Here is a 16,933-nt window from a genome sequence, read left to right on the forward strand (position 1 = left end):
CTCCAAAGCAAAAAAAAAAAAAAAAGCATAACTTTTGTCAAAGACATCATTCTTTTTATTTTTAACTACACTTTTCAAGAGTAGTTGAATGGATGATTTTCTTGTAGTAAGATAATGGTTCTTAATAAGTTAGATAAAAATTAAATAAATTTTCTGTAAGACTTCGAATTTTTGAAAATTGAATATTAAATTATTTGTGATTTAGTATATTTATTTATGATTTTATTTTCAGAAAATTATTTACAAAAAGATAATTAAATCAAAGTTACGAGAGTTTGAGTTTAAAATCAATTGGGATTTATATAGTTTTCATAATGATCGATTATTTTCTTATTTAAAAATTCAAAGTTTTAGTAATTCAAAAATAATAAAAATTTTATATGGTTTAAATTGAATATTGAGATTTTGAATTTTATTTTGATGAATAAGAGAAAATTTATTTGGTTATCTCTAATTTTTTAAATTAGATTACTTATTTGAAAATAATTTATAAGTTGATAAATAAACAATATTTTTGAAGATGGTTATATTGAGTTACAATTGATTTTCAATTACTACCCTACCCTTACCCCTTCCCCTTTTTTTAATTCAAAGAAACCCTAACCATAAAACTACCCACACACTATCATTAACCCTGAACAACACACCCAACCGCCACTCTCACTTCTCCTCTCTCTCTCACACACACACACACACGAGCTGAAAGAAAAGAAAAGAGAGAAAGAGAGGCAACGAGAAGAAGATGGGAAGGAAGGAAGGATGGTGGTAGCGGGGCTGGGAGCCGCCATCACCGTCGAACACGAGCAAGAGGGAAAGAGAGACAAACAAGAGAGAGAGAGAGAGAGAGGCCAAACAAAGAGCAACGCGCAATCAAAGAGGAGAAGGACGCTGCCCCCCCCCCCCCCCCCCCGTGCACCGTCCTCACTAGAGTAGGGCCATCGTCATGCCTGTCGCAGGCGTGGAGAACCGTCGTCGTCGCTGATGGGGAGCCGAGGAGAGACAGGACGCGAGGAGATGGAGAGAGTGTGTGGTGCTCATTGCCACCGCGCCTTGCTGCCAAGCTGCCATCGTCGTTCCTCGTTGCTACCAGAGCCGCCATGGAGCCGTGAGGAGTTGACGTTGCTGGAAAACACTACCGTCGGAGCCACTACCCATTTGCCCTAGCTTCCCTAGCTTATGTTGGTTATGTCCTTCCCGGTGAGGGACACTAGAGATGTCGCTGCTCCATTTTCTTATTTATCTTAATTTCAATAAGTTGTTTTGCTCTGAAACTCTTATAGTTGTTGTTCTGTTATATATTATTGAGGATTTTGCGACGTTAATGTCTTAGTGTTGAGTCACGATACTTGCATGCTGTGTTTAATGGTTGTTCCTACTGTAGAAAACGGTCGAAATTGATGTCCTTCTCTATCTTTTTTTCCAGCAACAGGTTCTCTCTCTTTTTCTATTCTTTTTCTTTTTTTATTTTATCATTTTTTATTAGGGATAACTTAGTTCAGAATTTTAAGATTTAGGTAAAAAAGATGATTTTAAAACCAAATAGAATGTTAAGATAATTGAGAGGATTCCTTCCCTACTGCCTCATTGTCTCTCTCTTTGTTGTGCTCGCCATGGAGCAAGAGAGCAATGGAGAGAGAGACCAAGTGAGAGATAGAGGAACAAAGAGAGGGAGATCTCTAAAATAGAAACAACAATGCTATAATCAAAAGGAGAGATACAGGAGAAGAGGAAGGTGGCGATGACACCGATGATGGAATATGTTGCGCACCACCGTCATCGATTTTGCTCCTGCGCCAACGCGTCCATGAGCAATTAGAGGAATGCAACACCAAACGACAGTTTCATGATCCACGACAACATGGCGGAGACGACGTCGACACAAGAAGATCAGACAACAGAGTCAGAGTTACGTAGGTGGCAGAGCATGGTTGCGATCATCTTGGATAAAAATAGAGCTAGTTCATTGCTATGGAAGCGTGTGAGAAGTGAGAGGAGGTTAACACATTGTTTTCGGACCATGATTTGGAAGAAGAATAATTATTGTAGATGCAAGAGAGAAAGAAGGATAATGATTCAGGGCTGAGAGTTCTGGCGATAGACTCGAGCTCCGCTGTAGTGATGGTGAGCGTGTCGGATGATATGGAAAAAGTGTGGTGATAATGGTAAAGATAATGGTGAATAGGGTTGCATTAAAAAAGAGTGGTGGTGTTAGATGAAGAAAAAGAAAAAGAAAAAGAAAAAGAAGAAGAGAAACTGGGTATGTTGGTGAAGAAGGTTATTGAAAAAGAGTTGTTTGAGAAGGGTATTTTAGTCCGAAAGAAGATTTTAAAACTAAATTGAATGTGAGGATTAAATTTAAACACAAAAAAAATCTTGGAAACAATTTTAATTTTCAAACTAAATCATATTAGACAAAATCCTAGTTAACCCATATATATATATATATATATTGCATCGTCTGCTTTTACTAATATAGGAGGAACTAATGAAATCGAACACTACAACCAAAGCTATCATTAAGACAACTTTTATTTTGTACCTTTCTAATTTTAAATTGCTTAGCTTCAACACATTTTTGCATACGCATGACTGCATGAGTGTAAATTTTTAAAACTCACATACGTGGACCATCTTCGCGTATGCGAAAGATTTGGGCAGTAGAGCTTGCTCGCATACGCAACCCATGTTTGCATATGCATGGGTGTGGGCAGTGGCCAACTTCTGTGTACACATGAGATATCACAATGTGAAAAAACAGATATGCTGTAAAAACCAATTTTTCAGTCCAAATTTTAAACATTTATATCTTTTTCCAGTTAACCATTCTTGAACCGTTGGACAGATCGATAAATAAAATTTCATAAAAGTTCAACTTTGAAATATTTTCTACTCCGAGAACCAAGTTATGGCCCGCCAAAGTTGGCCAAAAATCAGTTTTAACCAAAAATAGAATTTACCAACTTTTTCAAAAGTTCACAAGCTAAAAATAGTTTTAACTCAACAAAATAACCCCAAACCATTTCAATCCACACATTCACAATTAACCAAACTCAAACCTACTCCATTCACACATTTTAACTCAAAATTTATCCACTTCACATCTCAATTTCACTACTCTGACAATCATTATCAAATCTTACACACTCAAAACCAAATTTTCCATTCAAATTCATGCATCATCATACAATACATTCACCAACTTACCATTCTTACCTTTTTCGGCCTTCGACCCAATATCCATCAATTCAATACATAACTCATAAATGCACAATTAACCATCCAATTCAATAATTTCAACAACACATCAACTACACACATCAATCCCAACCAAATACACAATTTAAGCTTATTCCTATGGGTCATATCTAACCTAGGATTTCATATTACAATATACGATATTTAAATGGAACTTAAACCATACCTCTTGAAAGCCAAAATCAAGCCTTTCACTTGTGAATTCCCACCAGGCCTTAGCTCCAAACTTCACCAAGGATCAATTTAATGGCTCTAACACCACTCTACATTATTTTCATACAATTTACACAATACTCAATACACTAGGGTTTCATAAAACACCATAAATACAAGAGAAGTGGTTCTTATCTTTTGCCCACTAGAATATATGATGAAACCCAGCTAGAGCTTATTTTAGAGCACCCATAAACCATCAAAATCACAAGATTTCTCAATACCTAAAGCTCAAACTCAAATTTAACACATACTGCAAAAATGGGGTAAGAGAATTCAAAATTGTTACCAATATTTTTAGATAAAATTATAGAGGATGAGATGGGCTTCGCTGGCCACAAACAGTGCGGTAATCAGAGCTCCAGAGAGAAAGTTTTGGTGGATTGAATGTTGGTGAGCTAGAATTTTCTCTCTTCTTCCCTCTCTTTTCAATTTCAGCACAAAGCACTAAATGAATGGGTGTTGGTGATGAATGGCCATTAGTAAGGGTATATATATGTTGGGCTTGGGCCCAACTTGAGTTTGGTTCACATATATGGCCTGTTTGGCCCAGCTTTGGGCCAAAATCTTTAAGATTAGCCTTTTAAGTTACGTTAATTTTTAACTTTTTAACCTTCTTTACACATAATTAATTTTCTCAGCCGCAGTATCGTACAGATCTAAGCCGATACTGCCGGTCAAATTTTTAATGCGCGTTTTTACGCGAAAAACTATGTTTTTCGACTCAAAAATTCTCTGAGTCAAAATATCATCTTTAAATTTTCAAATTACGATTGCTACATTTTCTAACCCATTTTACCCTTATTTAATTAATTACTTATTTAATTATGGTTTGACCGGATTTCACGTTCCACTTGCTCTGGGTCAGTGATTGAGACACCTGATAGTAGCAGTAGTAGTGGTTTATTCCACTTGCTTTGAGTTGAGTCGGTAAACACCCGCCTGTGTAGTACGCAGCAGTAGTGGTTCGTTCCACTTGCTCCGGGATAAGCGGGTAGTATGCAAGGAGTTATAGCTCAGTCCCACTTGCTCGGCGAGGTGGTGTTTCTGTCCATGGTTTGCTACTGGACATGTCGGATTTGGCTGTATAACCGACAGATGATATCTTCGGCCATAGGGCAGACATATATCATATGTACTTGTATGTTTTATTTGAGTATACTTTGTTTTGACTTGCCTAATTGGTTAACTGTAGTTAACTGCTACTTATCCTATCTGCTGTACTTGCTATCTATATTTTGTGTTTTTCTTGATTGTATTGTATGTGTTTGCATCTGAGAGACCCCTCATATGGTGGAGGCATGATGGGGGTTCTTCCACCTGGTGTTTAGGAGATGTGAAGGAAATGGAAGGTGAATAGTTAGATTAGAACTAGAATCCCTTAGATAGATTACCGATATTTCTGGTTAAGAAACAAATTTTAAGTTTGATTCTGAGTGTCAGAGTTTTAGGAACGCCTCTGCCTTTTTCGAGACCTTATATATTATCTATGTGGGCACCTTTACCATACATGTTATTTTCTATATGCAGGATATGAGGCGCCTTGCTGAGCGTGCTGGAGACTCTTTCAGAAGTGAAGATATACTTTTGAGGTTTTTTTATATTATGTACTTAGCTTTTATATATATATATATTCTACTGTTGTATTAAAAACATATTTTGTCCTTATTAGAAGTTGACTTTGGAGAATTAGGATTTTATATTTGCCTTTTGATTTACTTTTTCGGGTTGTATATATATATATATATGGCCTTTACTTCACAGGTCGAGTTTAGAGCTTGATTTTGTATCTATCTTTTGAAATTCTATTTATATACTTGTCTCTTTGATTTTCTATATAAGCCTTCTATCTAATCGCTTTTCGAGTGTAACTCATTTTCGGTCTTGTTTTCATCCTTTCTTCCAATGCTCCTAGTTAAACTATTCTTCATATATATCTATTTACGTATTTTTTTTGTTTTAGAGGTCGTAGCGCCTCAACACCTTTGATTTACGTCCTAAACATAAAGGTTTGTGTGGTAGAGTGTTACAAAGAATAGGATAGTTGATGCGAGCGACAATGACCTCTTGTTGGAGTACTCTTATCACTCATCATTGATATGAAAAAAAAAAGAAGAATGAGAAAAATAGGAGGAAGAATAACTAGAAATTAACGTTCAAATGAAAAAGAATTAGGGTTAAATAGAGAAATAAAGACTAAATCAGTAATAAATTGCAATCTGTCAAACTAGCCATTAGACCTTCGAGTGTGGCACATGATAGCTACGTCAATATTAAAATTATTGAGTAATCACTAAAAAATAATAAAAAATTATTATGATATCCAAAACTCAATCTTAAATACTATTATAATAAAAGTTAAAATTTGAAAAACTAAGGCCCAATTTGGAAAAATAACTTAATTAAGCTCCTTTTGAAAAAATAGCTTAAACAATAAATGATTATATTAAAAGTAGCTTATAAATAAGTTATTTTGTGTTTAGATTTTTAGTTCTAAAAGTCCTTATTTTAAAATGTGATAATAAGTTACTTTTGAAACTTCCCAAACGGGCCCTAAGGACTTCTCTCATAATACAACTACTTTTGATCACATTTCTATAAAATAAGCACTTTTAGAGCTAAAAACCCAAATACAAAATAACTTATTTATAAATTACTTTTAATATAGTCATTTATTATTTAAGCTATTTTATCAAAAGGAACTTAATTAAGCTATTTACCCAAACTGAGTCTAAGGGCTCATTTGGGAAACTTTAAAAGTAATGTTTTTGAGCTTTTGACTTATAAAAAGTAGTAGTATTAATGTCTGGTACAATTTTTAAAACCAAATTGTAACTTTCTAATAAGCTATTTAGGAGTGATAAACCACTATTTTATGGTTTATCTTGTATTTAATTGAGTGGTTTCATCAAGTCTTTACCCACTTATTCATATGATTTGCATGATTTTACAATTCCTTCCTAGTTTTGTTCTATGGTTGAAAACTTGCTTCCTAGAGATCTTTAATTTGTATATTTTAACTCTCCTTTATACCATTCGATGCCGTGATCCGTGTGTTAAGTGTTTCAAGCTTCATAGGGCAGGAATGGCTTAGAGAATGGAGAGGAAGTTTACAAAAATGGAAGGAACACAAGAAACTAAGGAGATAACCAGCGAGCGCGCGATATGAAGAAATTTGCAGCAACGCATGTGCGTGCCTGACGCGTACGCGTGGATTGGAGTTCTGCAAGATGACGCGTGCGCATGCCTGACGCATACGCGTGACAAGGAAATTCGCCAAATGACGCGCACGCGTGACTGACGTGCACGCACTGCAGAAATAACAGAAAACAATGGGGGCGATTTTGGGCCGAGTTTTGACCCAGTTTTCGGCCCAGAAACACAGACTAAAGCCAGGGAACATGCAGAGACTCAACACACATTCTCATTAGGATAGTTTTTAGTTTTAGATCTGAATCTAGAGAGAAATTACTCTCCCTCTAGGTTTTCTTTACATTTATAGTTTCATACTTTTATGCTTTACTTTGGATATTGAAGAGTCATCACATCCGTTGAAGATACTATTCTAGTTTGTTTTCTTACTTCCTATTTATTTATTCCATATTCTTAATTCTTGTTTAGAGTAACAATTGGATTATTTTCATGGATTGTTAATGCAAAGAGTACTTTTCCTTTAATTAAATTTCAGATTCTTATTTTATTTAATTTATCATGTCTTCTTCTTATACTTCTATGAGCGTTATATTCATGTCAATGGAGTAGAATTCCCACTTGACATGGGGGTTGATTAAGAGGAGACACTTGAATTGGAATGCTCAAGTGATTAGTTAAATTGGAAGTTGTTGGCTAATTCTGTATTTACTAACGCTAGACCTTCCCAAGGGAGAGGACTAGGATTTGCGAATAAGAGTTAGCTCAATCACTTGACTTTCCTTTATTTAGTAAGGGTTAACTAAGTGAAAACAACAACCTCTTTACACTACACTTGAGAGAATTCCAACAAGGATAGAACTTCCAATTAATCATTCCCCCAATAAAGGCTTTTTAATTAGAATATATATTTCTCTTTTAAATTACAATTGTTTATTTTCTGTTACTCAACTCTCAAATTTCTCGAAAAACTCCTGATTAATAACTTAGCACCCTTTCTAACAACTCGTTGGGAGACGACTTGGGACTCATGCTCCTAGTATTTTTATTCTAAACTTTTGTGACAACCTTTCTAAATTGATGAGGCGGATTTTTGCTGGTTAAGAGCTTTATTCGTAACGCTGTTCTTATATTATAATCTCTTAATTGGTCTAATCTCCGCCGCTCATCAATTTTTGGCGCCGTTGCCGGAGAGTTACAATTGTGTGCTAAATTACTAATTAGTGTACATATTTCTATTTTATTTGCATATTTTATTTTATTTTATTACTATGAGCTGTATGTTTCTTTCATTGAATGACGCGTTCACTGCCTGATCCGAGCTTAGCTGCATTTGATCCTGAAATTGAAAGAACTCTTTCACATATTAAGCGAGCTCGGCGCAGGTTAGCCTCAGAGGGTAGTGAAGTGATTGTTATCGATTCACCAGTCTCATTTGAGGGCGAATCTGAACCGTCATCTGAGAGCGAAACAAGCTCCTTTACTACTTATTCAGTTGATTCACGTGCAGATAAAATGGCAGCACCTAGAAGGATTACTCTCCAGGAAGTTGAAGCCCCAGACTTTACTCTGAAACTGTATCAAGTGCGTCATCCAAATCTGGCTGAAGATTTTGAATTGAAGACTGCACTAATCAACTTGATGCCCAAGTTTCATGGCTTACCTGCTCAGGAGCCTATCAAGCACCTAAGGGATTTTCAGACAGCCTGTTCTACTGTTAGGCGTCATGGTACAAATGAAACTTCTATTCTGTTAACCGCCTTCCCGTTTTCTCTGGAGGGAAAGGCGAGGGAGTGGTACTACTCCCAACCTGAAGCAACTGTCACCAACTGGGATATGCTCAGGAGAGAATTCCTGGAAAAATACTTTCCAGTTAAAGTTATAGATAGATTGAGAAAAGAGATCTTCTGCATTGTTCAAGGAGAATCAAAGACTCTTTATGAGTACTGGGAGCACTTTAAAAATCTTTTGGACGCATTCCCATCATATGATTGACAAGTTAGTATTGATCATCTACTTTACCCAAGGCATGAAGCCTCGGGATAAAACTACACTAGATGGTGCTAGTAACGGTTCTCTGAAAAAGTACAAGATCACAGATGAAGTATGGCAACTGATCAGCGACTTAGCTGAGTCCACTCGGAATCACAGGCACAGGAACAACCATTCAAAGGCTGTTGCAGAGGTTTTCTCTAGCATTGAGACTTCTGCTTTTACACAGAGTATATGTGAGATGACCAACCTACTAAAGCAGATGCAGTTGAATCAACAACAAACTCAGCCCCCCACCACAACAAAGCCAACAGTTAATTCCCCAAAGAGTATACAGAATTTGTGCTAATTATAGTCACTACACTGATGAATGCCCGCAGCTCTAACAAGAAGACAACACTGTGGCAGCTACTCATAACTTCTATGACCGCCTGAATCAAGGATACAATCAATAAGGCGGCAACTACAACCAAGGTGGGAACTATAACCAATGATGGCAGGACAACTCCAATCAAGGTTGGAGAGATAATTTCAACCATGGCTGGAAGGACAACTATAACAGAGGAGGCAGAGACAACAATAAAAATCAAAGGTGGAATAACAACAATAGACAACAAAATCAGAACCAGCCTTACAGAGCTCCTCACATAAGGCAGTTACAAGGACCCCAACATAACCAACAATAGGTCCCACAGATCACCTATCCCCCTTCCTCATCAAATGACGAGATACTTCGTTCTCTTGCACAAGGACAACAAGACATGCAGACTACGCTGAACTCTACTCTAAATAGTCTGAATGCCATTTTACAAGCTCTCGTCTCCCGAATAGATTCATTACCTGCTTCCACCAACCAGCCTTCAAGCTCCAGTGGAATTCCTTCTCAACTCTTACCTAATTACAAGGGTGGCATCAATGCCATCACTTTGAGGTCCGGAACCACACTGTCAGAGAGGAATAATGAGGAGCCAAGCCCACCAGAACACGCCCCAGCTGAGGATGTGGTAGAAGTAGAAGATGCTAAAGAGGAAGAGAAAGTGCAAGACATGGTTGAAGAAGAAGTAGCTCATCCAAGGAATGAAGCACCAAAGGAAGCAGAAGCTGCAAGTGGCGCCATTCCTATCCCATTTCCACACCTTGCATGGAAGTCCAGAAAGCAGATGGAACTTGATCCCAAAATGGTAGAAATTTTCAAAAAGGTTGAGGTAATTGTTCCCCTTTTTGATGTTATTCAACAAGTACCTAAATATGCAAAGTTTCTAAAAGATTTATGCATACATAAAGAAAAGATTAATGAATTAGAAACTATTCCTTTAGGTAGTTCTATATCTGCTTTAATGAGAAGTATACCTGAAAAATGTAGTGACCCAGGTCCATGCATGGTTAACTGTACCATTAGAGATGTAATATTTTCTGATTGCATGTGTGATTTAGGAGCGTGTGTTAGTATAATGTCATTGTCTATATATGATGCTTTGAGGCTCCCTCCTTTAAAAAGGTCAGTAGCTCATTTTGTGTTAGCAGATAAGAGCATTATTACAGTAGTTGGAATTGCTGAAGATGTATTAGTGAGCATTAAGGGGCTCACATTTTCCATTGACTTCTATATCCTGGAAATGCCCCCTAATGACTCAGGAAGACCCTAATCAATCCTGCTTAAAAGACCATTCCTGAAGACTTCGAAGTTCAAGCTGGATGCATTCTCAGGAACTTACTCCTTTGAGATAGATGGCAGAGCAGTGAGTTTCAGTTTAAATGAAGCTATGAAGCACCCACCGGAAGATCATTCTATCTTCCAGTGCAACATCATTGAAGAAACTGTAGCTGAAGTTCACCAAGAAGAAATAGAAGAGAAGCACATGGAGCAAGGTCCAAGTGTGGGGACACCCTCTGAACATAATGAGGACACTTTACCATTATCATTAGCCCCGGATGATCCAGAACCTAGCCATGAGCAGAAATTGGAATTGAAGCCCCTCCCTCCACACCTCAAGTATGCTTACCTTGAGGATAATCAGAAGTTCCCAGTTATCATTGCAAGGGAACTCACTTCCCAACAGGAGAAGCAGCTGCTCAGTGTGCTGAGAAAACACAAGAAAGCGATTGGGTGGAGCTTGGCGGATATAGTAGGCATCAGCCCTCAGGTTTGTAAGCACAGGATATTCTTAGAAGAGGGATAAAAGCCTGTCCGTCAACCCCAAAGAAGATTAAATCCCACCATCTTAGAAGTTGTCAAGAAAGAAGTGACCAGGCTACTTGAAGCAGATATCATGTACCCCATCTCAGACAGTGAATGGGTCAGTCCAGTACAAGTGGTGCCCAAGAAGTCCGGAAAAAAAAAACAAGAGAAAGAGAGAAAAGCACGCGACGTGCAAGCGTCGCTGACGCGTACGCGTCATTAGTGCTTTCGAAACAAAGAAGAAAAGAAGAAGAGAGTCACGCGGGAGCTTGGCTGGAGGCGTGCCTTAGGCACAAACACGCCCACTCGAACGCGTCCCTGACGCGTCCGCGTCACCCACGCGCATGACCCTGTGAAATCGACGTAAATGGATGTATGGCAGAGAGTTATGATGGAGTGGGGCTGGAATTGTGCAAGAAGCCCAAGCCCTATCACGCGTACGCGTCCCCCACGCGTCCGCATCGTTTTTCAAAATAAGACCATTCACCCGTGCGCGTCTCCCACGCGCACGCGTCACCCTGAATTTTGGCAATGTGCGTATGAAACAGAGAGTTATGCATACGCGAGGCTACTCTCGCACCAATAGCACAAATTAAGTCACGTGTACGCGTCACGTGAAAATAGCGCCAACCACGCGAATGCGTGATTCACGCGTCCGCGTCACCTACGCTGCACAGTTTATCCAAATCAGCACCAGAATTCCTATCTTTTCTTCCCCAATCCAAATTTTTCTTTTCCCTTCTTATTTCTTTCCTATTCCTTCTTTCTTCTTTATTCTTTCTTACTTTTTTTACCTTCTCTCTCCTTCTTTATCATCATCATCAAGGTTCTTTTTCTTTTCTTCTTCCCTCTTTACTTTTCCATTATTATTTTTATTTATGTTTTTTCTTCTTTTTCTTTTCACTTTCATTATCTATGTTTCTTTTTTCTTTCTTTTCTTTTTTATATTATTTTAATTGGTGTTAGAAATTTAAATGGGTGATTGTTTTCTTCTATAATTGCTTGTGGATTATTAAAGAATTGTTTGACGATTAATATTACTTCTTAAGGGTTGCTTGCATGTTCAAATTTAATACTTTTAATAACATATTTACCATGCATGCTAAGTGTTTGTGAAAAAATCCGTGTGGCATTGTGTATATTTAAATACTCTATTCTTCTACTCTAATACCTGTTTTTCACAAAAGCCCTTTTTATATTTTATTGATTGAATATAATTATCAATACAAACAGATTGTTAGTTTGAAACACTTGATAATCAAATTGGGCAATTAATGCTTGATCTATGCTACTCATGCCTTTGTCGGCATGCCAATAAACACCTTGCATTTAATTGCCATAACATGCACTTGCTATATTTCCATTGATGAACTTTTCACATGTAGTCGCGACCATGTGTTAACGACATCCTTCTTTACCGTGCATTGATTATCACTTGTACCATTCTCTTCCTTACTCTAACCCTTAGCTTTAAATGTTACTTACTTTTTCCCTTTTCAGGATGGCTACCAAGAAGGGTAAAGAGAAAGCTACTCCCAAACCACCAGCAAGGAAAGGAACAAAAAGAGCACTAGCTGCTGAACTATCTTCAACAGCAGTAAATCCCTCAACAAAGAGAGTCAAGAGGATCATCAAGGTCGATGAAAAAGAGAAAGCTTTTTCAGCAAAGGACACTGCGCGGTTCACTAATCGCTACTGTGAGCAGATGTTCCCCATCCTGGCTGAGCGGAACTATAATAATGAGTACCTTCTCATCCTCCCGACCAACATTGTTGAATTTGTTGAGCCCCGAATTGAACGAAGACAATGGGTATTCCTACGGAGACAGCCACGGCAGGTCAATCTTTCATGGGTAGTTGAATTCTACTCAAACTTTCACATACCAACCCTGCAGTCTATCTATGTCCGACAGAAGCAAGTCCCCATAACTAAAGAAGCTATTCAGCAAGCTTTAGATCTTTCGCCTGCTCCAGAAGGATTGGACGTATTCTAAAAAGTATCTTTTAAGCGCCAGACATACCAATTTGACTGGGACGCCGTTCTCAGAATTATAGCACAACCTGGCAGCAGATGGATTTATGGATATCATCGATCCCGACCTAAGGGAATATTGGCTTCAGCACTCACCTTGGAGGCTCGAGTATGGGCACAGATTATGTCTCATTACGTTTTTCTGAGCACTCACGAGTCCTCCTTCACTGCAGACATGGTTGTTCTACTATGGTGTATCCTTACAGACCAGCCTCTCAATTTACCAAGACACATCCGGAATGCTATGGGACACGTACAAATTGCGGGCAACCTACCTTTTCCCGCTTTGGTTTCAGATCTAGTCTCAGCAGCCGGAGTCTCCTACAGAGTTGGGGACACCAAGACCATGATTCTGCGGGATGATCAGTACGTCCCCAACGGGAAGTAGGGGTGTGCATGGGCCGGGTGAAACCGGGTTTGATGTGACCCAGACCCGGTCCGAAATATATACCGGGCCTATTTGTTAGACCCGAACTCGACCCTAGACCCGATGAAACCTATACACTTTCGGGCCACGATTATACCGGGTGAAAATCGGGCCGTTAATATTATATTACCTTGATACCTTTTTATAAGTTAGCATGTAAAAATATCCAAATTTCCAAGACTCCAACCATTATTTGACATGGTAAAATTCACTTAGAAAAATATAATAAGAACTAACTCTTCTCTAAAATTAAAGTATAACCATAATCAATACTAATATTGCCTAATAACACCAAATATTTAAATCAATACAAATAACACAAGATTATGCATTAGTCTAAAGTCTTATGCATTTTAAACATAAAATATTAACTTATAGTCTTATATATAATGACTAATAACACAAAATATTAAGGTTTACAATACTTAAATTTCACATAATAATAGCCATCATCCATCACTAATAACACAAAATATTAATTGTGTATGATGACCGGGCCACCAGGCCGATTTCGGGTGACCCGAGCTATGGCCCGGACTCGACCCGAAATAATGACCGAGTCTACTTTTGAGACCTATATCCGACCCTAGACCCGATGAAATCACATCAAATTAGCCCCTAAAGTGTTCGGGACCGGGCCGAGTCTTCGGGCCGGGCCGGGCCATGCACACCCCTAACGGGAAGTACATCAGACCTCCAGCAGCCACTATCAACCGGACCACAGAACCGGCGGAAGATATTCTTTCTCATTCCACATCACAAGAACCTTCAACAAATCAGCTACTCCTACAGATAATTCAAAGATTAGACCGACTAGACCGGCAGGGAAAGCAAAGAGAGCGCCGTAACAAGCATTGATTTACATACCTCAAGGAGCTGATTGTTGGTAACCACCCACCTGAAGAAGGCCCAGACACTCCGGACTCCACTTCATTTACCAGCATAGGGAGCCATGACGGCCCCAATTGTGGAGATGCTGCTACCAGCCCCCCTTTGTTCCTGACTGATGGCACCGAGGACGGTACCAAGCTTTAAGTGTGGGGAGGTCGGTCAGTACCTGACTTCCGGAAGTAATTTCTCTTTCTTAACATTAATAAGTTAATTTTATTTTGTTAGAATAGGATAAATTGCATAGTAATAGGTATTTGCATGCATGTTCTAATTGGTTGAAAAATAATAAGTTTTCTTTTCAAGACTCTATTTTGAAAAATTTCACTAATTTAAATCAAAACCTTTGTGTTAAAACCTGTTTGAAGACTATAAATTGGAACATAAATGATAGCTAAGAACACACAACCCGTGAGACTTGAGCTTAATTACATGGTTACATTATTTAACCATAATATTTTATTCTTGTGTGTTTGCTTCTCTATGATTGTAATCTATATTTTGTTCCATCCTATATGTCCAATGTTTAATGTGTTATATGCATGCATATGATTGAGGCCATTATTTGTCTATTAGCTCACTTATCCCAAATAGCCTACCCTTTCAATTACCTTTGTTAGCCACTTTGAGCCTTTTTATCCCCCTTGTTCTATATTTTACCACATCACTAGTTTTAAGCGTAAAAACAATTAAATACCCCAAATTGAATCTTTAGTTAGCTTAAGATGGAGATTGTGTGTCAATTAAGTGTGAGAAAATTGTGGGAACATGGATTAATAAGGGGATATGTCATGATAAAATATTGGAAATTTGGGTACCTACTCATGTGAAACTAGAAAAATAAAAAATCCACGAGCATTGATAATGTTATGTTTACCTTTTTCCTTTAAAAAAAATCCAAAAATATTCAATAATTAAATAAATAAATAAGGGGACAAAATTACCACAGTGCTAAGTTAAGTTAATGAAAAGATCAATGCATATGTGATACAAATTAAAAGAAGAGTTGATGCATGAGTATGTAATGCAAAAGTGGGAATTTTGGGTAGCTAGGCATGAACTTAAAAGTATGTAGAGTATGTATAGGTGAAGCTTAGGTTGATCAAGGATTCAATTTATAGCTCACTTAGCCATATGTGTACCCTTACCTTTACCTTGGCCCCATTACCACCTTGAAAAGACCTCATGATGTTTGCATTGATACATTGAATACTTGTTGATTGGGTAGGTGAAGAACAAAGTTTAGAAAGCATGACTAGGGAAGAGTAGAGTGATTACCCTATACACTTGAGTGATTAGAGTGCACCTATACTATCAGTGAGGGTTCAATGCTTGATTCTATGTTCCCTCCTTTCATGAGCTGTCTTCTTACAAGTTTACTTGTTTTTACTGTATAATTTGAATTAGTGAAATTTGAGTTATTTTTATCTTGAAGAACTTATTTATTTTTAATCAAGTAGGCAGAATCATCTCAACATATAGTTGCATTCATATATAGGTTGCATTGCATTACACGAGTCTTACTTTTCTCTGCTCATTTACTTTATCTCCTTGAGCTAAGCATGAGGACATGCTAATGTTTAAGTGTTGGGAGGTTGATAAACCACTATTTTATACTTTATCTTGTATTTAATTGAGTGGTTTCATCAAGTCTTTACCCACTTATTCATATGATTTGCATGATTTTACAATTCCTTCCTAGTTTTGTTCTATGGTTGAAAACTTGCTTCCTAGAGATCTTTAATTTGTATATTTCAACTCTTCTTTATACCATTCGATGCCGTGATCCGTGTGTTAAGTGTTTCAGGCTTCATAGGGCAGGAATGGCTTAGAGAATGGAAAGGAAGTTTACAAAAATGGAAGGAACACAAGAAACTAAGGAGATAACCAGCGAGCATCGACGCACACACATGGCTAACGCGAGCGCGCGATATGAAGAAATTTGCAGCGACATGTGCACGTGCCTGACGCATACGCGTGGATTGGAGTTCTGTAAGATGACGCGTGCACGTGCCTGACGCGTACGCGTGACAAGAAAATTCGCCAAATGACGCGCACGCGTGACATGCGCGATCTGCAGAAATAACAGAAAACGTTGGGGGCGATTTCGGGCCGAGTTTTGACCCAGCTTTTGGCCCAAAAATACAGACTAAAGCCAGGGAACATGCAGAGACTCAACACAAATTCTCATTAGGATAGTTTTTAGTTTTAGATCTGAATCTAGAAAGAAATTACCCTCCCTCTAGGTTTTCTTTACATTCATAGTTTCATACTTTTATGCTTTGCTTTGGATATTGAAGAGTCATCACATCCGTTGAAGATACTATTCTAGTTTGTTTTCTTACTTCCTATTTATTTATTCCATATTCTTAATTCTTGTTTAGATTTACAATTGGATTATTTTCATGGATTGTAAATGCAAAGAGTACTTTTCCTTTAATTAAATTTCAGATTCTTATTTTATTTAATTTATCATGTCTTCTTCTTATACTTCTATGAGCGTTATATTCATTTCAATGGAGTAGAATTCCCACTTGACATGGGGGTTGATTAAGAGGAGACACTTGAGTTGGAATGCTCAAGTTATTAGTTAAATTGGAAGTTGTTGGCTAATTCTGTATTTACTAATGCTAGACCTTCCCAAGGGAGAGGACTAGGATTTGCGAATAAGAGTTAACTCAATTACTTGACTTTCCTTTATTTAGTAAAGGTTAACTAAGTGAAAACAACAACATTTTTACACTACACTTGAGAGAATTCCAACAAGGATAGAACTTCCAATTAATCATTCCCACAGT

The sequence above is a fragment of the Arachis hypogaea genome, chromosome 13, assembly GCF_003086295.3.
Source record: "Arachis hypogaea cultivar Tifrunner chromosome 13, arahy.Tifrunner.gnm2.J5K5, whole genome shotgun sequence".
Taxonomy (NCBI): Eukaryota; Viridiplantae; Streptophyta; class Magnoliopsida; order Fabales; family Fabaceae; genus Arachis; species Arachis hypogaea.